Consider the following 14,211-nt stretch of genomic DNA (forward strand, 5'->3'; position numbering starts at 1 on the left):
TAAACTTGCCAAAAGGTGAGATGGTCCTTTGGGATTCCTGTTTCATGAAAGAGTCTCTGAGACATTATAGCGGACACAGAAGAAAGTGGCTGAACTGTCTTTGAAATTTCCAGCTTCATGGAAAAGTCTGCTGGAACTATGGGCCTGTAGGCTGAAGATGGATGCCACAATGATACAGAAAAACTTTGGATAAATGTCCAGGCAGAGAGATGTCTCTGTTGATTCTAGAGTTTTGACAGTTGTTTATAATGTACTTCCTGTTTACTTAGATAATATTATAACCTTCTGGAGTCTTTGATGGAGTTGAAGAATAGATAGATAGTGGTTTTGATTTGCATTTCCCTGATCGCTAAGGAGGTTGAGCATGTCCTTAAGTGTCTTCTGGCCATTCGAAGTTCATCTGTTGTGAATTCTCTGTTCAGTTCAGTACCTCATTTTTTAATTGGGTTAATTAGAGTTTTAGTGTCTAGTTTCTTGAGTTCTTTGCATATTTTGGAGATCAGGCCTTTATCTGATGAGGGGTTGGTAAAGATCTTTTCCCAGTCCGAAGGTAGCCTTTTTGTCTTACTGACAGTGTCCTTTGCTTTACAGAAGCTTCTCAGTTTCAGTAGGTCCCATTTATTCATTGCTACTGGGGTTCTACTTAGGAAGTGGCCTCCTGTGCCTATATCTTGTAGACTACTTCACACTTTCTCTTCTCTTACACCTGTCAGAATAGCTAAACTCAAAAACACCAATGATAACCTATTCTGGAGAGGATGTGGAGTGAGGGGAACACTCATCCATTGTTAGTGGGAATGCAAACTTGTACAGCCACTGTGGAAATCAGTGTGGCGGTTTCTCAGGAAACTGGGAGTCAACCTCCCTCAGGACCCAGCATTTCCACTCTTGGGAATATACCCAAGAGATGCCCTATCATACTACAAAAGCATTTGTTCAACTATGTTCATAGCTGCACTATTTGTAATAACCAGAACATGGAAACAGCCTAGGTGCCCCTCAATAGAAGAATGGTTAAAGAAGGTGTGGAACATATATACATTAGAGTTTTACTCAGCGGTAAAAAATAATGACATCTTGAATTTTGCATGCAAATGGATGGAAATAGAAAACGCTTTACTGAGTGAGGTAACGCAGACCCAAAAAGAGGAATATGGTATGTACTCACTCATAAGTGGATTCTAACCATAGTTAAAGGTCTTTGAATCTATAATTTGTGATCCTAGAGAAGCTAAATAAGAAGGTGAACCTGAAGAAACTCATATAGTTATACTCCTGGATATTAGAAGTAGGTAAGATTGCCAGGCAAACTTGGGTGCACAGGGGGTGGGGGGTGGAAGTAAGGGGAGATGGTTAGGGAGAGGGAAGAGGGGGAGGATTGGTGATGGCGTGGGGGAATGGGAGGGGGGAGGGAGGAAGGATGGGTATGGGAGCAGGGGATTTTATATCTCAACTAAGGGAGCCATTTTAGGGTTTGCAAGAGACTTGATTCTGGAGCGGTTCCCAGGCCCAAGGAGAGGTCCTCAGATTGTACTCTGTGCAGCAGAGGAGAGGGTGCCTGAACTGGCCTTGGCCCATAACCATACTGATGAATATTTTGCATGTCACTACAGAACCTTCATATGGCGATGGATAGAGATAGAGACAGAGACACATATTGGAACACTGGACTTAACTCCCTAGGTCCAAATGAGAAGCAGAGGAAGGGAGATCGTGATCAGGGAAAGCAAAATCAGAGGGGGCCTTCATCTGACGATGGATGGAGATAGAGACGGAGACCCACATTGGAGCACTGGAAGTCAGGACCGCGAAGGGTGCGTTCACCCACTGATACAAGGGGACTGATCGAATGAGAGCTCACCAAGGTCAGCTGGACTGGGACTGAATGAGCATGTGATCAAACCGGATTCTCTGAATGTGGTTGACATGGGGGCTGACTGAGCCCCTGAGGTCCAAATGAAGACTGAGAAGCCATTGACAATGGCACTGGGTCTTGTTTCGTCTTCATAGACTGGCTTTTTGGGATCCTGGCCTGTTTGGATGCTCACCTTCCTGGACCTGGAGGGAGGGGAAGGAACTTGGATTTCCCACAGGGCAGGAAACCCTGGCTGCTCTTGGGAATGGTGAGGGAGGAGGAAAGGGAGTGGGGGGAGTGGGGGGAGCGGGAGGGTATTATGAGGAGGGGAGAGGAGGAAGTGGAAAGAGTGTTTTCGGATACTTGAATAAACAAGCCTAATGGAAAAAAATAAAAATAAATAAAAAAGAATAGATAGATAGTTATAGTTTTCCTTAGATATGATAAAAGATTAAGTAAATATAAGTATTGTAACTAATTATTATTTGATGCCTGTTTTGTTATATGTAATTTTACTATGTTAAAGTTAAAGCCTTCCTTTTCGTTTAAACAGAAAGGGGGAAATGGTATGGGCGGTTCTTCTGTTCATGTGTTGCTTTCACTGGTTAATGAATAAAGAAACTGCTTTGGGCCTGATAGGGCAGAACTTAGGTAGGCAGAGAAGGCAGAACCAAATCCTGGGAAGAAGGGCAGAGTGAGAGATGCCATGGATCAATCTTCTGCCTGAGGCAGACGCTGGTTAGAATCTTTCTGGTAATCCACAGTCATGTGGTGATACACAGATTAATAGAAATGGGTTAAATTAAGATGCAAGAATTAGACAATAAGAAACTAGAGCTAATGGGCCAAGCAGTATTTTAATGAATACAGTTTCTGTGTGGTTATTTTGTGTGTATACTAGCCAGGCAGCTGGAACAAACAAGGGACCCTCTTTTCTGCAACAATTTGACTTAAGTCCCATTCCACAAGAAAGAGACCATTTTCTTCATTATGTGACTGACCAAAAACCAGAGAATAGATAAATCATAGATCTAGGGTAAAAACTAAATACTTCTATCCAATAATAGTAGTAACAATATGAGACCAAATGACATCCTGTTTCATTCATAGGTCAGTGCACTTCTCAAGTATCAGAGAAGTTTTATCTTGTTGGGAGCAAATACAGAGACCCATAGATAATATTTGCAGATAATAAAACATCTTGAAACACTCTGCCCTAAATGCAATGTCTCTATCAAATCTTCCCTCAGGAATCAGGTAACCTTTTGGAAGAAGATTGGGAAAGATGGTTAGAACCAAAGAAGACAGAACCAAAGAACCAAAGACACCAGGAAAACAAGGTTCTCTAAATTAATATGATCAAAGTTCATATGAACTTAGAGAAATTAAGGCATCATGAACAGGGCCTGCACTCAGTCCTGTGCATATATATTTCCAGCTTATTGTTTTGATGGAATTCCTGAGAGTGACAACTAGTGGATCTTTGATTCTTGTGCCTTTTCTTTGGCTCTTTCCCTTCTGTTTTCTTATTTTGCCCAATTCAATGTGTTAGTTTTTGTTTTACCTTATTATAATTAATTTTATTTTATTATTGTAACTTAGAAGCTCATTTATTTTCTAATGTGAAGGAGAAAGTGAGTAGATCTGGACTTCATTGGATGTGGGGAGGAACTGGGAGGAGTAGAAGGAGGGGAAACCATAATTAGCATATATTCTATGAGAATAAGTCTATTTTCAACAAAAGACAAAATGACCAGTAATTTAAAAAATCAAATGATGATAGCAACAACAACAAAAACAAAAAACAAAACAAAAGCAAACAAGGCTGCATTCTATCTATTACCAGAGGAGGTAAAGATTAGAACCATGACAAAAGACTATGGAAAAATGATCCCAGGACAGAATGAATTTCCTAGCATTGTCATTACTTAGAATTACATCACCTCTGGTACTAGTGATGTAATGAGGCTCCTGTTATTTACTTCAAGTTATCTTCATTGGAAAGTTTTGAGTGCTGCTACAGCATTACATGATAATCCTGAATTTAGCCTAGAAGGATCACCCACACCCAAATATATGGATCCTAACTGGAATGTCATACAGTATCCTGATATGCTTCAGACAAGTGTAGCAGGATGTAGCTTTATATTCCTTCTATTTCCCACACAGGGGCTATGCTTAGTAAGGTACCATTTAGGTTCCTAGGATAGTATATTAAAGAAATATGTACTTGCGGTCTAAGTAAAAGTCAGGGTAGACACTGTTTACTCATACCATCTCATTCTGCTTATGCTATGCATCTGAATTAGATAATCAATTCAAGCCTGCTGTCTCTTACCCAAGATATACATCAGAGAAAGAGTGAATTATGTGATCAAAAGAAATGCCACATGGTCTGTAGGATATTCAGGCTTCTACCAGAGGTCAATACCTAAATTCATTATATATTTTTGTAGAGATATTTACCAGAGATCTCTACTGCTGACAGGTATCTCTGAGATCTGGCAATCACTATTCCTTGGGAGGCATTTCAGGTGCACAATTTGGTAAAAGAGACTATACTCAAAATGAGGAAAGATCAAGCATCTCACAGGCAGCATCTTCAACTCACTGCTTATGTAGAGACTCTTTAAAATGTTAATGTAATTTCTGCTTGAGATTCCTGAAGTGAAAGAACTCATTACATAAGGAGCATTGTGGAATAAGATATGGGTATATGAATTCATGTGTGGTGGTACATACCTTTCACCCCAGGATCCAAGAGGCAGAGGCAAGTGTATTTCTATGTGTTCATGGATAGCCTGGGATACAGGATGAGTTTTAGGCTAACAAGGTTCATAGCAAGAACTTGTCTCACAAAACAAAACTTATCTAAAAGAGACCATATAGAAAAACAAACAAAGATCTTATCATGTATGCTTGTGAGAGAGGAGAGGAAGACTTCTGAAAGTTGTCTTCTGACTTCTACATATGTGCTATGGTATGCACATGCACACACAACACACACACATTAAATAAAAGTAAATATATAGCCATCTGCTGGGACAAGGACGTCATATATGAAGAGTCAGAACTTGAAAATATATATTTGGAGCACAGAAATCCCTGGTGTACTGATAGGTGCCTACCAATGATCACCCATAGTATGAATGTCTAAGAGTTTCAAGAAACTTGTTGAAATTAGCATGAATGAAAAAGGGCTGGTGATTTGGCCAGTGTTCATGATGACATTCACATTTTATTAGTCACTTTTCTCCTTATTGTGAGAGAATAGCTGAAAAACCAAGGGAGAAAATTTTTTTTTAAATTTTGTTTCCCTTAATATCAGTTCGTTATGGCAGGGGATCATATGACTCATCTTTTCCCATTAGAAAATGTCTCAGAATCCAAATACAAACATACAATATACCAAATATTGTAAATTTTCTGGTTTCCTGGTATTTTTCAGCAAGCACAAATAGTTTTTTACATCATGTCCACATAAGACTAAATTGTAATCTCTCATAGAACAAAATTTTCTGTTATATTAAATAAAAGCCATGGAATAAAGATCTGTATTTAAGGGTGAAGTGATAAATATTTACATTTCAAGGAGTGCCTTGGACTTCCCATAGATCAGGGTTCCCTGCCCTCTCTCAAGCAGGGAGGGGGAGGGAGGAGGGGGAGTTGGGGAGCGGGAGGGGATTGGGAGGAGGGGAGGAAGTGTAAATTTTTGAATGGAAGCATAAAAATATAAAAACATAATAATATAATTTTTTAAAAAAATAAATAAATCATTAGTCCTTGGAATCCCGGTAAAATGGAAAATTAAATGATTTTTCCATTTGAGTCTACCAATGAGCACAGTCAAAGAAACTGCATTCTAAATAATGATAAAGATAAATAGCAACAGGAATCAAGGCAGAGGAGACAAGAAATCTCAGAATCATGGAAAAGCAGAAAGGCAGGCTAGAGAGAAGCAGAAAGCAGGCCATAAGTAGAATGCAAGCTCCCTGTGAAGAAGGAGACTACAAGACGTCATGTACAAAATCCTGCAGGGGGTCAGGAAAACCCAGTGACAAAATATTGGTTATCCTAGCCACCGTATAAATCTACGGCTTTTCCAGGCCTTACATTCAGCACATGCAATTAATTAGTGTGGTGGAAATTCGTTTTGCACTGAAAGTTTACATTGGAAAATACCACCTGGATATTTTCCACATCTGGAGAGCATTATAAGCAGTGGAAAGATTGAAAGAGAGTTTAATCTTTGACTATAAGTCACTTTGGGTACCTGAGGATATATAGAATAATCACAAAACGTACTAGTCAGAGAATCTGAGAACACTCTTGTCAAGATGTTTGTGTAGAAGACGACATAAAATTCATTCATTGAGATGGGAATGCTCTGGTATACACCCACTGAAGGGTTTATGTCGTGGGTAATTTTTTTTGTAAAGTACATTGGTGTTTCTAACCTATGTCATCTGTGGTAAAGGGACTTCACACTTTTAGATTTAGTTGGGATAAGGCTTGATAACCTAGAGCCAAAGTTCAGTAGATTGGTTTTGTCTGTTTGTTTTGATTTATGTATTTAACTATTTATTTTACTGAAATTCTCACTTGAAAGAGTAAAAAAGGTGATTCTTTTACTCTCATAACTCTACAACACATTTAAGAATAAGTCTTAACAAGGACATTTGTTTTTCTAAGGGGTGCACAGACTGAGACTCTCTACAGCTAGTACAACCATGTCTAACTCAAAAGTAAAAACCTCATTGGCAGAAGCTGTAGTTACTACAGTTCAGGGCAGTTAAGTATTTTTCATGAATGCTGCCTTGTCCCTAACTTCATAATTTTGCTTGAGCCTGAGTCTTAGCCTGAATACTTGTTTATTGGGAACAAACAGAAATCATACTAGACTCATGATATGTCCTGTTATATTTCATGATTGCACCCCTGACCTGTTCCTGTATAATAGGACCTGGAAAAAATTTCTAAATCAAAAAACTCCAGGAGGCAGAATTTTGTAATTTCATGTTCTTCTTTCTTCCTTTCTTTTGCTTGATTTATAGCCTACATTTGCTGAGTTTAGTTTTTATTTCATTTGCTTTTCATTTTTAGGGATTTAAAAATATCTTTCCTCAAAAACACAAAGCAAATTATTTTTAGGTATGGACATTGATGGCAGTAAACAATTGTTATTGTCAACTGAAACCAGTAACTGATTATTATAATGATCAGTGAACCTTTTCTTCAGTAATTTTCTTTGAGTGACTTCTCTGAAATTGTTGGTGAGGAATCTAGCATGAGCTTCCAGTCATAAATAAATGATGAGGGCAAAGTAATATTTTAGGAGTTAAAAATGCCACCCCTATACTCTCTTCCATTTCACACATTGCTTACATTCCAGGAACCTTCTCTTCTGCTGATATTCCTGTCACTCTCACTTCCACTGTACTTATCAGTCTGGCTGCCCTGGGAACATCCACTAAAGTAGTTCTTCCAAACATTGTGAAATAAATGATTCCCATTTCCACCATGTGCACACAATCTCCAAACACAGCATCATAACTAACTTCTGAAGAATTCTGCAGAATTTGCTCAGCTATCAAAGATACTTCATTCTTGGCAATAGTAGCTGCAAGAAATTGAGTGCAGTTTCAATAATTTGTAGACCTACTTTATGACCTTCAATAGCAGGTTTTAATGAATCCAAGACTGGGATTCACCAAAGCAAACAATCTCCTCCTAGAACAATGCCTTTTTCAAGAGATTCTCTTGTAGAATTGAGGACATTAATGACTCTGTCTTCTCTTAAACGTCAACATCACTTCTTGCTCCAGTCTTAAGCACAGCTTATCCATCTGAAGGTTTAAAACAGTTTCTCATTCAGCTTTTCCTTTTCTTATTCACTAGTTGTCATGTATACCTGCTCAGTGATTTCTTGAATATGTTTATCAATTTCAATTTCCATTCAAAAGTATGGAATTATCTTTGTTGATGCTAATGACCTCTTCTACTTTTGCTAAGTCATGAGATTGAACATCTTCAAGAGTTAGATTCAACCCCTCTTCTCCAAGTAGATCACCATCAATAGGTTCTTCTTATTCTCCCCACACCCTAGATCTTTGACTGCCACCACCTAAAGAGCAACTTTTAGCCTGTTTGAAACCAGTGTACTTACAGCTTCTCCATTAACAGCTTCAGCGATTATGGCCAAGGTCTTTCAGCGAGGTCTGGCAATTTCAAAAGTAGGTACAATGGAGTGAGCACTAGAATTTTTCTTTTTAGTCTGCAGAACATAGGAATCACAATTTTAAACTTTTGACATGTTAATAAAATATGGGGAAATGTATCCTCTCCCAAACCTCATTCCTTCAATGATTTATAATTCATCACTCAAGGGTTTTTCTTTCTTCATTGTGATGATGCCCTTTCTTCCAACCTTATTCACTGCATTAGAAACACAATGTCTTTGTCTTCATTTACAAAACTCTTAGCAACCTGAGCAGTTTCTTCAGGGGTTGTCATGGGTTTAGACTCTTTTATAAGTTCAGCAATAACAGTCAACATCACACTTCTCCCATTCCTGTTAGGCTAGCAATTTGCTGATCTACTCAAAGCTGTCCTTGGCAATAGAACACAACAAAACAGTAGCAGTGATGATGCCACACATAGCCTCTTCATTTGTGTTACTGGCAAAAGCTTTAACAGGTTTCATTCTCAGATTTTTATATTTTACCCATTAAATCAATTGATTTTGCAACAGTCACCTCATTAGTTTGGGGCTTCCCCAAATCTGTTCATTAAACTGTTGTTCTTTTTTTTGGTGCCATTGTAACAGCTACAACATCCATTTACAGGTCTGCTCCTTGAAGTATTAAGGCTTAGGTGTCCATGCCAAATTTTGTATCTTTGGCATAGGTTCAAGTGAGATGAGGATCCAGTGCCTAGAGCACTGGTGTTATGTTGAGAAGACTATTTGGTAATTAAAGAATTTTGAGGGTTGTGGGTGAGTGGTGGTAGTGTAAACTCAGAGATGCAGGCTGTGGCTTGTTAGTGAGAGGGTCATTAGATTCTTTTTGATACAGTGTTTACTATATAAACCAGCTTGACCTCTAATTCACAATTACCCTGCCTCCATTTTAGATCTGCAGTACTGCAGTAGAAAGAAACAAACAAAGCAAAGAGGGTGGGAAAAAATTCCAGCTGGGCAGTGGTGGCCCATGATTTTTATTCCAGCACTCAGGAAGCAGAGGCAGGTGGATCTCTGTGAGTTTGAGGTCAGCCTAGTCTATGAGAGCTAGTTCTAGGACAGGTTCCAAAGCAACACTAAGAATCCGTCTCAAAAAAACAAAAAAAAGAGAGGTTTATATTCTGATGATGACTATTTTCTTTCTTCCTCTCTCTCTCTCTCTCTCTCTCTCTTTCTCCTTCCTTAGTTTCTTTTAATTGCTTGTTTTTCGTAGAAAGGATTTCTTTGTGTAGCCTTGGCTGTCCTGGAACTTACTTTGTAGACCAGGCTGGCTTTGAAATCCGCCTGCCTCTGCCTACCCAGTGTTGAGATTAATGATGTGTACCACTATGCCTGACTGATAATTTATTTTTTGTTTTATTATCTAAGTTTTCTTTGATCACTTATTTACTTACTTACTTACTTATTAATTAACTAATTAATTTTTGTTTCTCTTTGACAAACTGTCTATTGTGTAAGCCAGGTTCGCCTTTATTCACAATTCACCTGCCTCTGCTTTTGATCTTCTCAGATTACAAACGATATTTCTTAGAGTTAAAACTTCAATAATTCAAGGAAAATATTAAGCTGCAAACTTCAAAAAGATTTGTAAATCAAGGAAAAGTAAGACTACCAGGATTTCACATAGTGCTGACAAATTATTATCATCAGTTAGTCTGAAAATACGAACAAATTATGCCTAGAACAAGGATTACCTTGAGATAAGATAACATTAAGAGATCAAGCTTAAGAACATTGATTATTGATTATACTGAAAGTATGCCGAGGGAGCTCCTTCTGCTTCTTTAGCCAATAGCCTTTGAGATACCAACCCATTGGGGCATGGTCTCTTTCACTTTTAAAAAGCAGCGGCAGCCCTCCTCTCGCTCTCTTGCTTCGGACTCTGGTTCCAGCAACTAGACTCTGTTCCTGGCTGTTTTCCCGGATGGCATTCTGTAAGGTTTTTTTTGCCTCAAATAAATAACCCTTTTGTCGATAATAATTCCAAACTGGTGTGGGATTGTTTCATGCATTAAAAGTATAGAAAAATTATTAAGAGAAATAATTGGAAAAAATTAATTTCTGAGAAAATTATGAATGTCAAGGTACTGGAACTATTTACAATGCCAAATAGACAGCACCAGAAAGAATTTTTCTACATCATATTTCATTTAAACTGCCAAAATAGAGAAAAACAGAATGTTGATAGCTGTCAGAGTGACATGTAATTTCAGTTATGAACAGAAACTGTGATAACTTTTGATTTCTAGACAGAAATTATAAAATCTTGGGAAATTTTGTTGTGGTCTTTCTATGTATTGAAAGAATGCAACTGTTACCCTGGTTTATTATTTCCTCCGAAGTTAACACCCAAAAATCAAATGAAAAATAATAATCTCCCAAGATAAGCATTAACTAAAGAAATTCATAACCAGTAGGATAATATTACAGAAAACACTTAGAGAAACTTCATGGACAGATTGAAAAGGAAACCATAAATTTTATTTGAATATTAGATAGAGAAGGCACATTAAGAAACATTCAAACATTATTCATTAGCTATCAAACTTTAATAAGAATGAAAGAACACTGTATATTTGAAATCAATATGGTGGTTTTTTTCAGAAAACTGGGACTCAATCTACAAGACTCAGCTATACCACTCTTGGGCATATGCACAAAGGATGCTCAATCATACCACAAGGACACTTGCATAACTATGTTCACAGCAACTTTCTTTGTAAAACCCAGAACACGGAAACAACTTAGATGTCCCTCAACGGAATAATGGATAAAGAAATGTAGTAAATTTACACAATGGAGTGTCATTCAACTGTTAAAAGCAATGTCATCATGAAATTTACAGGTAAATGGATGGAACTAGGCAAGAGATTCCTGAGTGAGGTAACACAGACCAAGAAAGACAAGCATCGTATGTACTCAGTTAAAAGTGGATATTAGCTAGAAAGTAGAGAATAACCATGTTACAAATCTACAGATCCAGAGAAGCTAAATAACAAGAGGGCTCAAGGGGGGATGCATGAATCTCACTGTGAAGGGGAAATTAAAGAAATTTCATGAGTGTACTGAAGGCAGGTGGGGATAGGAACATGAGTGATCAGGTTGAAGGGGTACAGGTATGGAGGGCGAGAATACTAAAAATGACTACTGGAAGTGAGGGGTGGTCAACTCATGGTCAGGTAAAAACCAGATGCAAGGAAATCTCTCAAGAATCTACAAAGAAGAGCCTGGCTTAGACAACTAGCAATAACAGATAAGTAGCCTGAACTAGCCATCTCCTGTGACCAGATTAGTGCCTAACCCACATGTCATCAGAGAGACTTCATCTAGCAACTTAGGAAAAACAGATGCAGACCCACAATCAGACATTACAAGGAGTTCATAGAATCCTGAAGAAGTGGGGCAGAGGGGGCGAGATAAAGGATTGTAGGAGCCAGAGGGGTCAAGGACACCATAAGAAAACCCACAGAATCAACTAACGAGAACTCACAGGGGATGGCAGAGACTGAAGCAACAACTAGAGTGCCTGCAAGGGACTGACCTAGACACTCTGCATATGTCCCTAACAGAGGGAACAGGAGTTGTTTCCAACTCTTTTACTGGCTTTTGGGACCCATTTCCTCATGCTGAGTCACCTACTGAGCCTTAATATATGCTTATTCTTACTGGAACTTGATATGCCATGTTTTATTGATGTCCATCGCAGTTCTGTCCTTTCCTGAACAGAAACGGAGGAGTGGTGGATTGAAGAGTGTGAATAGAGGTTGAGGGGACTGGGAGGAAAGGAGGCATTGGAAACTGCAGTCAGAATATAAAATAAAAAAACTAATTAATAATTAAATATATATATATATATATATATAAACAAATAAGAGAAAAAAGAAAACATAGGGGTGGGGGAAATAAAAATTAGTAGATTTATTGAAAGAACCCTGAGGGTAAATAACATTAATTCTTCCATCCAAGGACACATACTGACTGATGAGAAATAAAACCACGGTTTCTGCATGAAACTAATGTACACTATCATATCATCTGCAAATAACGAGAGTTTAACTTCTTCCTTTCCAATTTGAATCCCCTTGATCCCCTTCTGTTGTCTTATTGCTATTGCTAGAACTTCAAGCACTATATTGAAGAGATATGGTGAGAGTGGACAGCCTTGTGGTGTTCCTGATTTTAGTGGAATGGCTTTGAGTTTCTCTCCATTCAATTTGATGTTAGCTGTCGGCTTGCTGCAAATAGCTTTTATTATATTTATGTATGATCCTTGTATCCCCAATCTCTCCAACACCTTTATCATAAAGGGGTGTTGAATTTTGTCAAATGCTTTTTCAGCATCTAATGAAATGATCATATGGGTTTTTTTCTTTCAGTTTATTTATATGATGAATTACATTGATAGATTTGAGTATATTGAACCAGCCCTGCATCTCTGGGATGAAGCCTATTTGATCATAATGGATAATTTTTCTAATGTGTTCTTGGATTCGGTTTGCCAGTATTTGTTGAGGATTTTTGCGTCGATGTTCATGAGTGAGATTGGCCTGTAATTCTGTTTCTTGGTTGTGTTTTTGTGTGGTTTTGGTATCAGGGTAACTGTAGCTTCATAAAAAGAATTTGGCAATGATTCTTCTGTTTCTATATTGTGGAATACATTAAGAAGTATAGGTATTAGCTCATCCTGGAAGTTCTGGTAGAATTCTGCATTGAAACCATCTGGTCCTGGGCTTTTTTTTTTTGTAGGGAGGGTTTTGATAACAGCTTCTATTTCTTTGCTACTAACAGATCTATTTAGATTGTTCATCTGGTCTTGATTTAACTTTGGTAAATGGTACTTATCTAAAAACAAGTCCATTTCTTGTACATTTTCGAATTTTGTAGCATATAGGCTTTTGAAAGTTGTATAAAGACCAAAAATGGAAAATTGAAAACAGATATTCAAACAAAAGGAATCAGAAAGAAAGTCAAATTAGTGTTGGTCTTACCTGAAAAAAAAAGACTTCAAATCAAATCTAGTAAAAAATATGTAGTCAGAATAACTAAAGTTGTTTACAGAAAGGTAACAATTTACTAAAAAGAAGCAATGGATTTAAATATATCAGGAATGAATGTTGGTCTATTCAATTTCATAAAAGTAACACTTTTCTTCATAAAGGGGCACATATATTCCAACACAAAAGTTCTGGTTCATGTCAACATGTAATTTTCATCAATAGATAGGTCATCAAGAGATACACTTAGAAAAGAAACAAAGTTTAGCTGTGCTATAGGTCAATTAAACTAAAATATTCCATTGTAAAGCTAAAGAAAATACACTTGGATTTGCATTTCCCTGATTGCTAAGGAAGTTGAACATGAGCTTAAGTATCTTTTCGCCATTTGAACTTCTTCTGTTGAGAATTCTCCGTTCAGTTCAGTACCCCATTTTTTAATTGGGTTATTCAGAATTTTAATCTCTAGTTTCTTGAGTTCTTTACATATTTTGGAGATCAGGCCTTTGTCTGATGTGGGGTTGGTGAAGATCTTCTTCCATCCAGTAGGTTGCCTATTTGTCTTAATGACAGTGTCCTGTGCTTTACAGAAGCTTCTCAATTTCAGGAGGTCCCATTTATTCATTGTTGCTCTTATTGTCTGTGCTACTGGAGTTATACGTAGGAAGTGGTCTCCTGTGCCCATGTGTTGCAAACTACTTCCCACTTTCTCTTCTATCAGGTTCAGTGTGGTCAGATTTATATTGAGGTTTTTAATCCATTTGGACTTGAGTTTTGTGCATGGTGACAGATATGGATCTATTTTCATTCTTCTCCAAGTTGACATCCAGTTATGCCAGCACCATTTCTTAAAGATGCTTTCTTTCTTCCATTGTAAAATTTTAGCTCCTTTGTTGAAAATCAGGTGTTCATATGTTTGTGGATTAATATCCAGGTCTTCGATTACTCCTGTCAGAAAGAATAAAATCAAAAACACCAATAATAATGTATGCTGGAGAGGATGTGGAGTAAGAGGAACCCTCAACCATTGCTGGTGGGAATGCAAACTTGTGCAACCACTTTGGAAATCATTGTGGCAGTTTCTCTGAAAATTGGGAGTCAACCTACGTCAGGATCCAGCAATT

The 14,211-nt window shown here is 37.7% G+C and overlaps 1 pseudogene; it reads right to left on the minus strand.

Annotated features, from left to right (window-relative positions):
• Positions 1-7,236: 7,236 nt before the first annotated feature.
• Positions 7,237-11,777, minus strand: LOC125410348 (60 kDa heat shock protein, mitochondrial pseudogene; annotated as a pseudogene).
• Between the last annotated feature and the right edge of the window lie 2,434 nt (positions 11,778-14,211).

The sequence above is a fragment of the Myodes glareolus genome, chromosome X, assembly GCF_982192425.1.
Source record: "Myodes glareolus chromosome X, mMyoGla1.1, whole genome shotgun sequence".
Classification (NCBI taxonomy): domain Eukaryota; kingdom Metazoa; phylum Chordata; class Mammalia; order Rodentia; family Cricetidae; genus Myodes; species Myodes glareolus.